The 17,475-nt window shown below is 42.7% G+C and overlaps 1 protein-coding gene across 6 annotated transcripts in view; it reads left to right on the top strand.

The window, feature by feature from the left end:
* SLC24A2 (solute carrier family 24 member 2) overlaps positions 1 to 17,475 on the top strand; it is a 279,623-nt gene that overhangs the window by 235,429 nt on the left and 26,719 nt on the right. The gene's annotated exons all lie outside the window — the stretch shown is intronic.

The following is a 17,475-nucleotide window of genomic DNA, read 5'->3' as shown; positions in this document are numbered from 1 at the left end:
GAAATTCTTCCATTGTTGAGTCAGAAACTTTTCAGGGCTCATCCAGTATGTGTCAGGCGATGTGCTGGGCCTTGGAAATTCTAGCAGAGCAGAGAGACTGCAAATGTAAACCAAGACGTAATTATGGACAGCAATGGGGCCATGAAGAAAATAAACCTGTGACTCAATGGAGGGCGAATGGAGGGGCCCCTTTAGGTTGGGAGGTGAGGAAAAGCTTCACTAAGGAAGTGGCGTTTGAACAAAGGCTGAACTTTAAGAACAAGCCAGCCGGAACATCTGTGGTGGTCCAGTGGTTAAGACTTTGCCTTCCAATGCAGAAAAGGGTGCGAGTTCGATCCTTGGTCTGGGAGCTAAGATCCCACGTGCCTTGCGGTGAAAAAGCAAAACATAAAGCAGAAGCAATACTGCAACAAATTCAATAAAGACTTTAAAAATAGTCCACATCCAAATAAAAATAAAAATCTTGAACAAAAGAACAAGCCAGGCCAAGGGAACAGCACCCACAGAGGCAGAAATGAACTTGACTTGTTTGAGGAGCAGAGAAGGCAGTGTGGCTGGAGAGTGGGGAGCAGAGGGAGGGCAGATGGTCGCAGTGAGGTCCCAGCAGGGCTGGCCTGCCTTGAGGACTGTGATACACAAGTTGACTTCCTTCCAGGGCAACAACAAGCTGTCATAGGTTCCCAGATGTGATTTGCACCTGTGAAAGATCCAGGAGGCTGCACTGAGGTGTAGAGATCGGATGTGCAGCAAGAAAGTGGATAGCAGTGGTGGGGCAGTGAGGTGGCTGCAGGGGTTGAGGCAGAGCTGATGAGGCCTGGACCAGAGCAGCGGATGGGGAGGGAGGAGACACACAGGCATCAGGAAGGACGTTGTGGCTCTGCCTGAGAAGTACGGACATCCCCCTGCTGGAAGCAGGGAGCTGCGGTGGAGTGGCAGCATCAGATCTATGAGATAGGTAACGAAGAGGCCAGAGTGAGGGAGGGTAGACTACAGGGTGGCAAGGTAAGAGCCCGTTTGGTGCAAAGATTAGCAAACTGTGCTGTGCTTAGTCGCTCAGTCGTGTCCGACTCTTTGCAACCCCATGGACTGTAGCCCACCAGGCTCCTCTGTCCATGCGGATTCTCCAGGCAAGAGTACTGGAGTGAGTTGCCATGCCCTCCTCCAGGGGATCTTCCCAACCCAGGGATCAAACCCAGGTCTCCCGCATTACAGGCAAATTCTTTACCCTCTGAGCCATCAGAAAAGTCCTAGCAAACTGTGATCTGTGGCCAGATCTGGCCTGCAGCCTCTTTTTGAACGACCCCTGAGATAAGAATGTTTTTATCTTCTTGAAGCTTTAGATAAAAGCAGCAGCAGCATATGTGACAGAGACCATAAGGCCCATAAAGCCTAAAATATTTACTATCTGGCCCTTTTCAGGAAAAGCTTGCCCACCCCTCTTTTCAACCATCTGTAGTCTTTACCCAAAAAAAGAAAAAGAGAAAGAAAAAAATAACAAGGAAGCTCTTCATGCACTTATATGGAATGATCTTCAATATATGTTGTTAAGTGGAAAAGGCAACATGCCAAATTCATCCAGTGTACTCTCTGTAAGAGGGGAAAAAGGAAGTAACATAGTGATGTGGAAGCATTTGCTTTGGATTTTATTGAAGAAACTGGCTGATTCCCACAGAACAGCAGTCTGTGGTAGGGAACTGGGGGGGGGGGGGGGACTTCTGCATGCATTTTTCAGTATGTAGCCTTCTGTAGCTTTTGAATTTTGAACCAGTTAACTGTTTTACCTATTCCCCAAAAATGCAACAACTAAAACTAGTAATGGGTTAAATTAAAACAGAAACAGTATGCATTAGTCCTTTAAGAGAAAAGTCTCTGAAGACAGACCGCATGAATTCAAATCCAAGATTTGCCACTCCCCAGCTGTGTGACTTTGGATGAGTTACTTAACCTCTCTGTTCCCATCTTTCCTCTGAAACAAGGATACTGTCCTATTTCACAGCATCGCTGTGGGACTAGAATGCTCATAGAACAGTTCTTGGCGAACAATAAGCACTGCACAATTGTTTGTCATTATTAGCAGTACTTGTAAAACTGTCTTTAAAATGTCTGTTAAGTAGCCTAGATGACAAGGCCTCAGACCAGCTGTGAGTTGTAGCGTGGCTGACAGTGACTGGATGTGAGAGCTGTTTCTGAGGAAGCATTGAGACCATTTGTTAATAAGTCAGTCATAGAGAGTGAACAAGAAAAAGCAGTTGTGGGTGATGCTGAGGTTTCCAGGCTGGAATGACTAAGTAGCGGGGTAAATTAGAGCTGTGATTCTCCAGTCAGAAAAAAACGTGTGAAATCAGGACACTCTGGCCACCCAAAGGACGGTGTCCCAGAAAGAGTTCAGTGCCTTTTTACTGTTGAGTTTTATTTCTTTCCCAGTTGTATTTTTACCAAGCTCCAGGAGGAATGAGGTGTGCCTCCCAACTTTATTAATGGAAACGATGAGCCCACACACCACGCACTCACCACTGACACTCTCCTGAGAGTTTAACCCATCTCATCTAATGAACCTGCTGTTTTCAAAACTGTATTACAAATGAACTAATTTTACATTGACACCTCATCTCTGAGAACTTCCTTATGTCCAGACTTTACACTGGCAATGAAGAGCACTCTAAAAGAGCACTCTGTGAGCACTTCAGTCCCTTTGCAGGAGATTTTTTGCTTCATTTGTAAATTTTGTGGAACCAAGAAATAATTTGACTTCTCAAATGGCTTAGTGCTAATCTTCTCCCAAGGCCTGCTGATAGAATGAAGATTCTAACACAACTGAGTTGAGCTGTCACTGAGAATTTACCGACCTTCCAAATTTTCAATGTTGGGCGTTTATCCACGTTTGAAAGACAATTCTAAAATATATTCTCTCCCACCTAGAACCCAGCATTTTCTTACATTTTAATTTTGCCAAGATGATATCACCAACTCAATGGACATGGGTTTGAGCAAACTCTGGGAGATAGGGAAGGACAGGGAAGACTGGCGTGCTGCAGCCCATGGGGTCACAAAGAGTTGGACGCGACTGAGCAACTACAAAACAACAACAGACAACAGCCAGGTGATGGCGCGTGGCCGGCGTGCTCGGGGAAGCTTCTGCCCTTCTGCATCATGGTCCTCCAGGCATAACACATCCAGACACTTTATATACCTGCTCACAGTGGGAAGGGAGAAGGAGAAAGGCCTTGCAAATTTCTTAGGTTCTGAAATCTGAAAATCTAACTCTCTCTTCATGTATTATGCTTTTTATATGTTGCAGCTCTTATTTCATTTTGCCTCTAAGACTTCTCTCTGTCCTTAGGGAAATCTAAATTGTCTTTGCTTTGGTTAAGAGTTGCCTAGTTGCAGCAGTGGGCAAACAGACTTATTTAAGATTACCACATCCCTCGGAAAAGAGAATACACACACACACACACACACACACACACACACACACACTTGTATAGATAGATAACCAGATAGATATTTAGATAGATAATGGATAAAATGCCCATTTTTCTTCTTTTTTTTCTCACTTTACAACTGAAATAGTATCTTACTATATTAAACCCTTCCTTTCTCCCTCTGGAATTTCAGCTCTAACTTATTTCTTCCCAGCCTAGAATTGATCTTCACCTAAACTCAATCTGGTTTTTAAGATCTGCTCTTATAGTACTGATTAAAACGTTTGGGTGACTAAGTAAAGGGTGAGTAGAGAAAGATTATGGACATGATTGTAATCTTAGGTTTCTCTTAAGAAAACTAAAATGCATTATTGTTGTCACTTAAAGTTATAGCTATGATTTTAAGGCTCCATAGAAAGACTTCATAATGAACATTGGTCCATGACGTTAGCTCTGATAAAGAATTCCAAGATTATCCAAGCAGATGGTATCCAGGGTCCACATGGTGTGTCTCTTCCTAAAGTGTTACCTTTAGTTAGAAAATGTTTACTTTCTTCGCAATGATAAGATTTTGGGGGTTTGTTTGTTTGTTTGGTCATGCCGAGTGGCATGTGGGATCTTAGTCCCTCAACCAGGGATGATGGAACCTGTACCCCCTGCACTGGGACCTCAGAGTCTTAACCACTGGACCACCAGGGAAGTCCCAGCAATGTTTAACAGACAGTTTTCAAATCTCAAACCTTCCTGTTATTCAAAGAGCAAGTATCTTTCTAAATGATTATGGTGTAAAGGCCAGGTCAACCATTTCGAAAGTTTAAAGACAGCTAAGGACCAAATTTCCCACTATTAATGATATTATTCAATCTCTCAAAACATTGATGAAAGCTAAGAGCATCTGGCACTCAGGAAAAGGAAGTTTTGGTGAAAAAGGAGCACGGGGCAGTGCTGGGGAGAGAGGGCAAGACCTAAGTATGAAAGGAAAACAATAGTCAAAGATTCTGCATCAGACTGGAGTTTTCAAGGTCCAAGCCATGTTAGATCTATGATTGCCTTAGAAAAAAAACTTATTAGTATCCGAGAAAACCTATATACACAATACAGAAGAAAAGCAAAAATTAGTGTTTTATCTACCAGGCCATAATACATGGGTTCCATTTCTAAGGAGATAACGCTTTTTTCCTCTCAATCTATACATTTATTTTTTAAGGAAAAGTTGAGATCCAGTTTCAATATCAGATGACCTGTACAATATTTACCAACTGCTTAAGATCACACAGAGGCCTTTTGAACACTGTTAAAATGAAATAGATAGATCTGACTCTTGAATTTCTGCCTAAATTTGAATATTGACAGAGAATAATAACTTCACTTAGAATCTTACTGTTAATAACACCATTTGTCATTGTGCTTTCTGAAGGAGTTTAAAGAAAGTCTATTAATTATTCACATAAGATACATTAAGGGCTGACTATTAATAAAAAGAAAAAACTCCATTGCCACCCTGAAAAAAAACTGACATTAATGTCACTGGTCCTGTGAAAAACTGTAATCCAATTGATGATAAAACAATGTGAATAACTTTTGAATTATTTCTTATGATTCTTCAGTAGCTTTTATGTTGACAAATCTTCTATGATTTGGATCAGCAGGATCTACAAAACCCATGAAAACTATACAAAAACCAATTTATAGCAGCAGTACAGAAAGAAATCCATCTTGTCTGCAGGTTGCACCTCAGAATTATTTGGGCAAAATGCAAAGTGAAGGAAAGTAATTATATTTCACCAGATGCTCCAAATGCCATTTTACATTAATATAAAATGGTTTCTTGGCTTCATGGGAAACTTGGGTCCAGACAGCTTCATCACTCACAGCAAAATATTTTGAAATCTTGGTTTCAATTCAAAGTCATGGAGAAACAGATAAAGTGTTTTCAGGCTGCCATTGCTGAGTGAAAGCTTATCATTTTGTGTTGGATATGCTAAATTCTTGATGCTAGTTTTTTTTTTCCATCTATATGTAAAACAAACCATAAAATGGTATTTTAAGGAGGGGTGAATTATTTCCTACTGATAGACAGGCTGAGATTAACCACTTTTTTAAAAATCTATATGACATATAAATGTTTTCTGTTGGTTCAGGATGTCTACTCAGAAGGCAATACAGATATCTCAGGATGGTGCTGCCTTCCCAAAAGAGATGCTTTGTAACTGACCTCTTCTTGATTTATCTCTTGGAAAGAGATAAGTAATAGAAACATAGAGATAAGAGTGGAGTCAAGAGAATGAAGGATATTGGTAAATAATACAAGGGCAAAGACACTGAAAAACTCAGGGAACAAAAATAAAGGAATTTCTCAAAGACTCAGTAAAGAATGAGTGGAAAGGGGACTATTTACTCAGCCATAGAAAGGAACGAATTTGAGTCAGTTGTAGTGAGATGGATGAACATAGAGCCTGTTATACAAAGTGAAATAAATCAGAAGGAGAAAAACAAATATCATGTATCAATGCATATATATGGAATCTAGAAAAATGGTACTGATGAATCTATTTGCATGGCAGAAATAGAGACATGAGTATAGGGAACAGACATTTGGACACAGGAGGAGAGGAGAGGAGGGGACGAGTTGAGAGGGTAGCACTGGCATATATACACTACCGTGTGTAAAGTAGATAGCCAGCAGGAAGCCACTGGATAGCTCAGGGAGCTCAGCTCAGTGCTCTGTGTTGACCTGGAGGGGTGTGATAGGGGGCCGGGAGAAATGCTCAGGACAGAGGGGACACGTGTATACTTATGGCTGCTTCGTGTTTCTGTACAACAGAAACCAGCACAACATTTTAAAGCAATTACCCTCCAGTTAAATTTAAAAAATAAAGAAGTCACCACTAAAGAAAGAATTATACAACATTATAAAGCAACTATGCTCCAATAAAAATTAATTTCAAATAAATTGTAGCAAGTGAACATGATGATTTCTTTTAAAGCAAAAAAAAAAAAAATGCAGAATTAAGATACTTTAAAAAAGGTAACTATCCATATGGTAGGTGTGTATTAGTCTGCTTGGGCTACCATAACAAAAAAAATCTTAGACTGGGCAGCTTTAACAACAGAAATTTATTTTCTTCTAGTCCTGGAAGCTGGAAGTCTAAGATCAAGGTTTCAGCCAATTCAGTTTCTGGCAAGGGCTCTCTTCCTGGCGTGTAGTTGGCTGTCTTCTCTCTTTGTCCTCACAGAGCCTTTCATACACAAAAGAGCGAGGAGTGTGGGCAGAGAGAGCAAGAAGTAGAGAAGTGCTCTCTGGTGTCTCTCTCACAAGGACACTAATCCTATAGGATCAGGGTCTCACTCTTACGACCTCAGTTCAGTTCAGTCACTCAGTCACATCCAACTCTTTGCGACCCCATGGACTGCAGCACGCCAGGCCTCCCTGTCCATCACCAACTCCCAGAGTTTACTCAAACTCATGTCCATTGAGTCGGTGATGTCATTCAACCATCTCATCCTCTGTCGTCCCCTTCTCCTCCTGCCTTCAATCTTTCCCAGCATCAGGGTCTTTTCCAAATGAGTCAGTTCTTCACATCAAGTGGCCAAAGTATTGGAGTTTCAGCTTCAACATCAGTCCTTCCAGTGAACACCCAGGACTGATCTTCTTTAGGATGAACTGGTTGGATCTCCTTGCAATTCAAGGGACTCTCAGGAATCTTCTCCAGCACCACAATTCAAAATCATCAATTCTTTTGTGCTCAGCTTCCTTTATAGTCCAACTCTCACATTCATACATGACTACTGGAAAAACCATAGCCTTGACTAGACAGACCTTTGTTGGCAAAGTAATGCTTAACTGCTCACTGGGTGCTCAGTCACTCCCCCAGGTGCTAGTAATGATGCTGGGCCATGGTCCTCAAGTTTGAGCCTGCATCAGAGTCACCTGGCTAGATGAAAGCCAGATTGCCCAACCCACCCCCAAGTTTCTGATTCAGTAGGTCTCAGTTCAGTTCAGTCGCTCAGTCATGCCCGACTCTGCGACCCCATGGACTGCAGTGTGCCAGGCCTCCCTGTCCATCGACACCTCCTGGAGTTTGTTCAAACTCATGTCCATTGAGTCAATGATGCCATCTAACCATCTCATCCTCTGTCGCCCCCTTCTCCTCCTGCCTTCAGTCTTTCCTAGCATTAGGGTCTTTTCCAATGAATCAACTCTTCTCATCAGGTGACCAAAGTATTGGAGCTTCAGCCTCATCATCAGTCCTTCCAATGAGTTTTCAGGACTGATTTCCTTTAGGATTGGCTGGTTTGATCTCCTTGCTGTCCAAGAGGCTCTCAAGAGTATTCTCCAGTAGCACATATGAGTTTTGGAGGGACACGACACTCCGTCCATAAAAGTCAATAAGGACTCATCTTTGAGTTCTAACTGAATTTTTCCAAATGCAACTCTGATTTTTCATCATTGTGTCTAAGAGACTTTCTTCTTCCTGGCTATCCTGTTTTTATTCCCTTTTTAAACAGGAAAGGCAAATGACAAATGAAACTGTCCTTATAGCCCTTTGCTGACCCGTTCCAGAACTCTGAGTTTGCTCTCAAAATGACTCATACACACCTTGTTTGGCAAGCCCTGAACAATAGCTCTGGGGTCCCCAAAATCCATTTTCCCTTGTGTCACTTAGAGGTTTTGAGCATAGGTCTTTAGGTCTGTAAGACCAAAATGATCCACAGCCCAGTAGTGAAGATTTTTATGGGTTGGTCTTGTGAATTTCAATCATGACATTCTAGTTCTGTAATAAACAAAGTGAAAGCTGCTGGTATGTTGACCACACTAATTGGCCAACCAGTTTAGGAAAACAAAAATGAAGATGAGATGAAAACCACTTACTGTCCCTGAGCCAGCTGGTATTTATGGTGGGAGTTTATAATAAATTTCTGTTGCTCAAGCCACCTAGTCTATGGTGTTTGTTGTGGTGGCCCAAGCAGACTAATACAGTGGCCATATGGATATTTATTTTTTTAAAAATCTCACTTTTAATAGATTTCCTTGGTAGTAAATCACTTCATGGAATGTTTTTTGGCACCTTCTACTTGCCAAATAGATGTTGATTTCGGAGCCTTTCACTGTATTAAAGTATGACTGTGCATTTTTGGTAATTTTACCTTTGAGAGCTCCAACTCTAGTATTGTTTTTAGCTCTGCACGAAACACAGAATCAAGGTGTCACAATATTATGAGTCTGCTGGGAAGCTTTGTTTCAGATAAAAACTCTGCTTAAAGCCTATCTACTGAAATAAGAGAGCATTTTCTCCTTAGGGCTGTGGAATTTTCCCTTTCATCTTATTTACAAAGGTCTTCTATTTATTCCTCTTACCAAACAGGAAAGTAAATTAGATTGTTGACATCACTGCAGTCAATGAATGCTCAATAAGTGTTGGATGAATGGATATATGGGGAAACACAATTATTGCAGTTTCCACTTTCACATGAAAAAATTGAATTATAGAATTTTATGGCTTGGAAGTATTATAATTCACCAAGTCAAACTTCTTTCTTCTGGACATCTTTGAAGAAGTTATTCTCCTAACCATTTATTAACAATAATAATAATAACTAACATTTCCTGAGTGTTTACTGTGTGCCAAACACAATTCCAAGTGCTCTTCCTAGATTATCTCAGTTAATTTTATATAACAGCAGTTGTAACTGCTGTATAACAGTCGTAAAAGAATGTCCTGGAGCACAAGTGGGTCTTCTTTGTCTATTAATCCCTTCTCCAACAATCCCTTCATTCAGTAAGACACTTTCAAGATTTCTTCTCTCTCTAGGAGCATCCCACGCACACACCTTTCCACCGGTTCCCAAGGAAACCTAATTGGAAAAGTAAAACATGCCACCTCTGTCAAAGAGAGTGTTCTTAATGCTTCAATAATGAAAGAGGACAGATATAGGAGGAGAAGCACATCATCCCTGTTCCAAGATGATGCTGTTTTGTTGGGCATATTCTTCCCCTGGGGTTCCACTGGCCTTTGAACATGGAATGCTGGAGTCTGGAAATAACCCTCCTCCTGTTTCATTGCTTGCTAAAGTGAGCCTCAGGAAAGTTTATGATTGTAAAGGGCTTAATCCATCTCCTCCAGTGTCCCCTAGATATTCATTTTAGAAGTAGCCAGTACAGGATTATCCACTGTTATGAGAATCAGGGGTGACATCAAGCAATGAAATGCCCATAAAATCTCAAGCCCTCATTTCGGTGTGCTTGCCTATCACCACATCCTGTATCAAACCTGAGCTAAATTTCTGCACATTTTTCTTGGACAGAGATGCTAAAGGACAAGTCTTTCTTTTTCACCTGTATTTGGAGTTCTGACATTCATTGATATCTTATCAGTACCCACATTTCTTTTGTTAAAAAAGAAAAATTATTGCAGTATAGTTGCTTTACAATATTGAGTAAGTTTCTGCCACAGAGCAAAGTACATCAGCTATAAGGGTGTGTGTGTGTGTGTGTGTGTGTACCCTTTTTTTTTGGATTTCCTTCCCATTTAGATCACCACAGAACATTGAGAAGAGTTCCCTGTGATATACAGTGGGTTCTCATTAATTGTCTATTTTATACATAGCAGTGTATATACGTCAATCCCAGTCTCCCAATTCATCCCACCCCTCCTTCCCCCACTTGGTGTACATACATTTGTTCTCTATGTCTGTGTCTTTGTTTCTGCTTTGCAAATAGGTTCATCTGTACCATTTTTCTAGATTGCACATGCATGTGTTAATATAAGATACTTGTTATTACCTTTCTGACTTACTTCTAAATTTGTACCTGGCTCTTTGGAGATGTCGCTCAAGGAGGTAGAGGAGGGAAGAGAGCATCACAGTGGCCCCACACACTCCCAAATCTGCCCTTCATTTCCCCTTCAAAGCTGCCTTGGATGCTATAAGAAAAATACCACAGACTGTGCAGCTGACTAATGGAAATTTATTTCTTACAATTTGGGAGGCAGAGAAGTCCAAGATTAGGTGGCTGTTGCAGCCTGCTTCCTGGATCGTAAATGGACATTTAGTCAGTATGTCCTCATATGGCAGAAGGGCAAGCTAGCTTCCCAGTTATGTATAAGGACACTAATCCAAGTCATGAAGCCTCCGCCACCCTGACCTGATCACCTCCCCAAGACTCCACCTCTGACACCATCACTGTGGGGGTTAGGGTTTCATCATACGAATTTTGGAGGGACACAAATGTCCCATCCATAGCAGACTCTAGAAAAAGAGTGCACCTAAGAATCAGGTGTTTCTGATCAGCTTTTTCAAAAAAGTGGGCCATCCAAACCACCACAAATTAAGCTCGAGAAAAGCAAACAAAATTATGTCAATTACATGCTTAGTGTTTGTCATAGCTAGCATTGCTATTTCAGTAGATTTGATTTACTTCAAAAAGCTGAGAAGCCAGGTGTAACTGAACATAAAGCACATTCATACCTGTTTTTTAGGAGTGAGGAGGGAAGGCCATGTGGTATTTTGGAAGAGCCTTGGGTTGGGTGTGAAAGGAACCTGGCACTGTGACTTCCTTCTTTCTGCATGTCATTTCATCTTAGGGTCCTCAAGTAATGGGGATGGGCTCAATGACCTGGGGCTCCTCCAGCTCTGAAATTCTGGGGCCCTAAAGCTCCTCTACTAAATGATTGCAGAGGTCTATAATTGCAGCTTGTCTTTCATGATCATTCAGTGTCCATATGATGGAAATGAATGACAAATTCTTGGACAGGAAGGTAGTCCCACATTAAAACAATGCAGGGGACAAACAAATTCTGCCTCACAGTGACAAGGTTTTAAAGGACTTTGGGGGCCTATAAAGGGGTGAGTTACACCAGGTCCAGATGCCTTGCAGGTGGTATGGATGTGTTCTTTCTCTATTCCAGCATTTCCGTTGACTTGCCTGAGGGCACACAGCTAGTTAGTTGCAGAGATGAGATTAAGGACAGAAAGGAAGAGGATTAACGTTTGCTGATCCCCTGGTCTCTTTCAGGTACTGTGCCCCAGTCTATAGATAAATGCCTCCCATGTTGCCTAGATATTTCACTTGTTTTATTAGTGGCTTTTGTTGAGGGTGACACTTTTAATATTCTTGATGCACTCACCCACCCAGCCTCATGTCTCAGGCTTGATGAATGTTTTTATGGATAGTTTTTCCCACTCCCTGCCCCTGAGGACCCTGCTGGGGATTTGTAGCATGCACCACACTCCATGAGCTTTGCCCTGCTTGATCATTCATGTGGGCACCTGCGTGGCTGTACAGTGTAGAGGTATAACTGAGGTTTTTTTCCTACAGATACATTATAGAATCAGCAGCAATAATAAATGTATTAGGGACTATTCTTTTTAAGTAGAAGTACAAATCACTTCCTGGAGAAGGGAATGGCAACCCACTCCAGTATTCTTCCCTGGAAAATTCCATGCACAGAGGAGCCTGTGGGGCTACAGTCCATGGGGTTGCAAAGAGTCGGACACGACTGAGTGATTAACGCTACTACACTACGAATCACTGTAAATCTTTACCTGCCCCCAGCTTGACCTTGGCCCAGTGTTTTAGCATAAATGAATTCTGTTTCTACATAGATATGAAAGTACTGGCCTTGTACTTTATCGAGCATCATGCCCCACTGAAGGGACTTTCCAGTGAAAAGAGGTGGCATTCTGTAGTGCTGAACTGAGTGGCCCTTTTGTGGGGGTTAAAGGACAGTCGAACCCCCACCAAGTTGAGAGCGAGGCAGGTTCAGGTTATCCTCTGAGACTGCTCCTTGTGAACTGGAGATGAGATGTTATTACCGATCAATAAAACTGAACTCAAAGATGGCCTATTTTCAGATGCCTCCCGGGCGTTCATTTTAATTCTCTGCTAACAGAGATTGCATTAAAGTGGGCTCACCTTCACACTGGAATTCTGCACAGTGCCCTTCACAGATAAAAACAAGAAATTGTGTTGCTTCCAAGAAATATTTTTCTGGCTGGAGAAGCAGCTACTGGACTAACGAATCCAACCAAGGCCCCTCCACTGGAAACCTGACAGTTATGCTGGGGCAAACCATCCAGACCAGGTACAAGTGGAAGTAGTACAAGAATCACGTGCAAAGAAACTGAACAAATTCTCATGCTGCTAGACCACAAACAAGACAGACTGGTGCCATCCTGCCCATTCACTAGATAAAGGAAAATAAAACTAGGTTGCTTGCTCCAGAGACCTCCCAATAGGTGCTGACCCCTGGAACTGTTCTTGTCTAACTGTAGGTAGGTATTCTGATAGCCCGACCTCTAGATTCCAACCTTCAGTATTGATAAATGAATCCAAAAAGGTAGTTGTTTATTTATCACAATGTTGTCACACAGAGTAACATCTCACCTCTGTCTCTTCTTCTCTCTCTCTCTCTCTCTCTCTCTCTCTCTCTCTCTCTCTCTCATAAAGTTATCCACAAAATTCTGTAGGATCACTGCAGAGTTGTATTTCTAGGTCTGTCCCACCTTGCTTCACAAAGATTTGAAGCTGCTTGCAAAATACATCTGATGAAAAAAAGGATAAAATGACTATTTTAAGAAAAATGCAGCAAAGGATGGAAAAGATAGGGGGAAATGTATCAGTAAGACTAGACTAGAAAAGACTAGACTAAGGTCAGCTCAGATCCCAGTGCTGTGGTTGCTGGTCAGGGGTTACAAATTTGCCTCTGAACTCTCCAGTGCAAAGAAATAAATAGCATCATTTCCCTGATTCACAGATGTCACAAAGTTTCTAGAAGAAGCATGAATTTTCCTAGTGCTGAGATGTGAAAGATTTTTCTCCCTTGATTCCTCATAAAGAGGCCACCGGATCAGCTAGGATAAGGTTCCACCGTTAGCAACCAAAAGCCCAAAATGACAGTGACTTAAATGAGATAGAATTTTATGTCTCTCCCAAGTCTTTATAGGCAGCCCAGGGCCAGAATGGCTCTTGATGGGTGTCAAAAGTCAGATCCTTTTATACTTTTTCTCCACCTTGTGGGTCCAAGACAACTGTTCAGATTCTGGCCAAAATGTCCCCATTCCTGGCAGTCGGAAGGAGGAGTGAGTGATGAAGGATACACCTCCACCCTTTAAAGACACATCCCAGAAGTTGCAGAAGATACTTCCCATTCCATCTCATTGGCCAGAACTTAATCCCATGAAACACCTTGCTGCAAGAAAGGTTGGAAATAGAGACTTTATTCCAGGCCCAGGTAAAAGGAGGCCTTCTGTCACTAAAGCACAAGGGCAATATGTTAGGTTTCTAGAGCTGCCATTAAAAAAAAAAAAATCAGAGGCCAGGTGGCTTAAACCACAGAAATTTATTTCCTCACAGTTCTGGAGGCTGAACATCCGAGATCAAGGTGTCCAGAGGTCGTTTTCCGCTGAGGCCCCTCTCCTGCCGGTTGGCTGCCTTCTTGCTTTGTCCTCGCATGGTCTTTCCTCTGAGCATGCACATCCCTGGTGTCTGAGTCCTAGCCTCCTATTATAAGGACACCAATCGCAATGGGTTAAGACCCGTCATAATGGCCTCATTTTAACCTAATCACCTTTTTAAGGGCCTGGTCTCCAGTCACAGCTAAGGTCCTGGGGGCTGGGACTTCAACACAGGAGTTTGGAAAAGACACAATTCAATCCATAACAGGCAGAATATATACTAGAGAACAATCAGAAGCTCTTGCTGTGTCATTTGCCAGCATCCTCGTAATAGATAAAGAATAAATTCTTTGTTGCTGTTTGTTCTGTCTCTCCAAATTTGACTTGAAATTCAAATATCTTGATCCTCCACCACCTACTCTTCCTGCCAGGCTGCACTGGCTTCTTCAAAATTGGACAACCAGAGCGTCACTGTGTGGAAACTTAGAGTCACGTGTTTTAGTCTCAGGTTTTCCATGTCAGGGATTGTTGTTTAGTTGCTAAGTTGTGTCTGACTCTTTGCAACCCCATGGACTGTAGCCCACCAGGCTCCTCTGTCCATGGGATTCTCCAGGCATGAATACTGGAGTGGGTTGCCATGCCCTCCTCCAGGGAATCTTCCCAACCCAGGGATCAAACCCACATCTCTTACATCTCCTCCATTGGCAGGCGGGTCCTTTACCCACTAGCCCCACCTGGGAAGCCTGTGTCAGGGCTTGCAAAATCGTTAATTGCTGCCCTGATTTTGCAGAATTCTAGGGATTCTACGGAGACCCCAGATCTTACACCATTCTAAACCCTTCTATCACAAGACAGTTGACTTTTTCTTTCTGGATCATTTTTGCATTTTCTCTGGATATGCTACAGAAGTTTTAGGAGGTAAGGATGGGTTATTGCAAGGTCAAAGCCAGGATGCCACAACTCCAGGAAAAACTGGAAAATCATTGCCCAGCCTCTCCCAGGGTTGAGACAAATGATCATGCCAGCAGCCCCAGCTTGGGCAAAGGCAAAACAAGCCCCAGACTTGGAACAGTAGTTTTTTTCCACTTTTCTAACTAGCTTGCAAGCTGTCACTCATTGAACCAGAGTGAGATTGCACTTGGCAAAAAGACAAAGAGAATTTCCCCTAAGACATGCTGACAGCCTTGCTCCCTGGGTACCTCTCAAATCCTCTGCAGGGTTCTGGGCCCCTGAACTTCTATCTATGGCATGCTTCATCCACAAGAGGCCATGATGTCCCCACAGAGAGCACTGTTTGTGTAGCCTGAGACCCAGCATCTTCTCCTTGTCCATTTCTGCCCTAGCAACGGCCACCTTAAATGCAGCTTTTGGAAGCCGTACAATATAGCTAATTGTTTGCGTTGGACGGTAGTGTGTTTAGAGCTTATGCATCTAAACAGACAATTATTTGCTGGTGGCACTGCCTGCCTGGTGACTTTGGCAGATGGAGAAAGGAGCTAATCCGTAGGTTATAAGCAGAAGGGTTATTGATGAAATGTCACCATCTGTTGGTGTCATTAAAATGATATGAGTCATAAAGAGTTGCTTTTGCTTTTTTCTCTGAAAAAAGGTTAACTTAGAGTTTAGGGAGAAGTTTCTAGATTGCAGATGGCAGTGGGGGACCTGACCATGGGGTGGGGGTGGGGGGTGGGGGGAGTGTCCATTCTGGAAGGGGGAGGAGCTTGATGACCTCACCAGATCAGATTAATGGGTCCTCAAAGAAGTGCTAGACTCCTCTCTGTCTGAATAAAACCACTCACCTTGCATGAGACAGAGTACTTATTACGAGTGATGTAAGATCTCAACTCTCCCATGATCCTCCCTATTCCTGAGGCATCTCCCAGATGGGGAGCAGAAGGTCATTCATTTGGATTAAAACAAGAAAGATCATATCTGGAAGAGAACAGTTAACATGCACCTCTTTTCTAGTCTTCCCTGGTCTCATTACACAGAGATTATTCATGTAGTCCACTGACCCCTTGGGAGGCTGGGTGAGCCCCATAGGGAGTGATATTTGCTACATCTGCTGCATCTTCTGGGAGAAGGTGGAGGTGGCTCAAAAGAGGAACCAGGAACAGCACGCCCAAGCTCCTGTCAGGGGTAGGAGCCCTAGGAATGGGTAAAGGAAACGGTGGATGGACCCTCCATAGCAAAAGAAACAGCTTTTGCTTTTGTTGACTTTCTCTGTCGACTTCCTGTTTTCAGTGTCATTGATTTCTTCTCTGATTTTTATTATCTCTTTTCTCCTGCTTACTTTGGATCTAATTTGTGCTTCATTTTCTTGTTTCCTAAGGTGGAAACGTAGATGACTGATTTTAGATCCTCTTTTTCCAACATACTGCAGAACAAAGAGATGGAGAACATAAGAAGCATATTTAATGAAGATCCAGACAACCCAAATAATGTGCACCAACTTCCTAATTCTGCCTTATTACCTAATCCTCTTAATTCCCTTGTATTTGGTGTTTAAAATTCTTTCACCTGCTGCCAAGGACATACACTTATATAGAAAGAACCTTTTTCAGTATGGCTTAAGATAAGCTTTTTTAATTATTTGTTTCAACTCCTGGAGAGAAAGTGAGGGTAATTGTGTAAGCCACTAAAAATCTTTTTGGCAGTATTAGGGTATGCATTATAAATAAGTAAACATAACACGGTAGCAAGTTGGGTGTCACACTCATTCCTCTCTCTAGTCGCATGCTTTTCCTGTAGACCACATGGCCCGAGACTGGCCCACCTACCACCTCCCTAGGGAGAGGTGCTGGTGGGATTCATTGCTACTGCTTGAAATACTCCAGGATACTGGAAGCAAGAGTCCCAGGTGGGGGACACAGGGGAGCAGGAGCTGTGCGGGTTATTTATGTGGTCTCAAAAGGAAGCATCAGTGGAAAATTCCTGCTGATATTTTTAGATCTGACGCTTGGTCCTGCCTGCTACACTTTCATTTTTAAACAAGCAGGGAAGGGAGTGATGGATGCTATCTGCAGTACTGTGTTGGAGGTTTGGAGGGTCCATCTGACAGGCTCACGGTCATCCTGCCAGGCCCTGATCTGTCTTCTGCCCCTCTTCGCTCTGGGAGTTCAAAAGCTGCTGGCTTCAGCAGGCAGCAAATAAAACACAGGCTGCTTGCTGCCTGGACAGAAACACTGAGATTTACCCCCTAGCTCTGCGGCCCTGTGCACTCCATACCCACAGGTTTAGCACCTCTTACTTCCATTCTCTTGTTTCTCTGCTAATGCAACATTGTTGTTTAGTCACTAAGTCATGTCCAATTATTTGCCACCCCGTGGACTGTAGCCCGCCAGGCTCCTCTGTCCATGGGATTCTCTGGGCAAGAATACTGGAGTGGGTTGCCATGCCCTCCTCCAGGGGATCTTCCCGACCCAGGATGGAACCCGAGGATTCTTTTACCACTGAGCCAAATATATGTTGCATTCAACAGGGGAAGCCTGCAAATGCAACATAGATTTGCATAATTGGGGTCTTCTTTGCTATGCAGACGTGGTTTCTCCTATGAAGTTTGTGGATCGGAGCTGTAATTCACTCCAGTTGAAATTATCAATTCAGGAAGCTAGAGAATGTTCAGGGAAAGGAAAGTGAAGTGAAATGAAGTCACTCA

This window comes from Odocoileus virginianus, chromosome 18 (genome assembly GCF_023699985.2).
Source record: "Odocoileus virginianus isolate 20LAN1187 ecotype Illinois chromosome 18, Ovbor_1.2, whole genome shotgun sequence".
NCBI lineage: Eukaryota > Metazoa > Chordata > Mammalia > Artiodactyla > Cervidae > Odocoileus > Odocoileus virginianus.
Note: the sequence above shows the minus strand (reverse complement) of the source record. Positions and strands in the feature narration are given on the sequence as shown.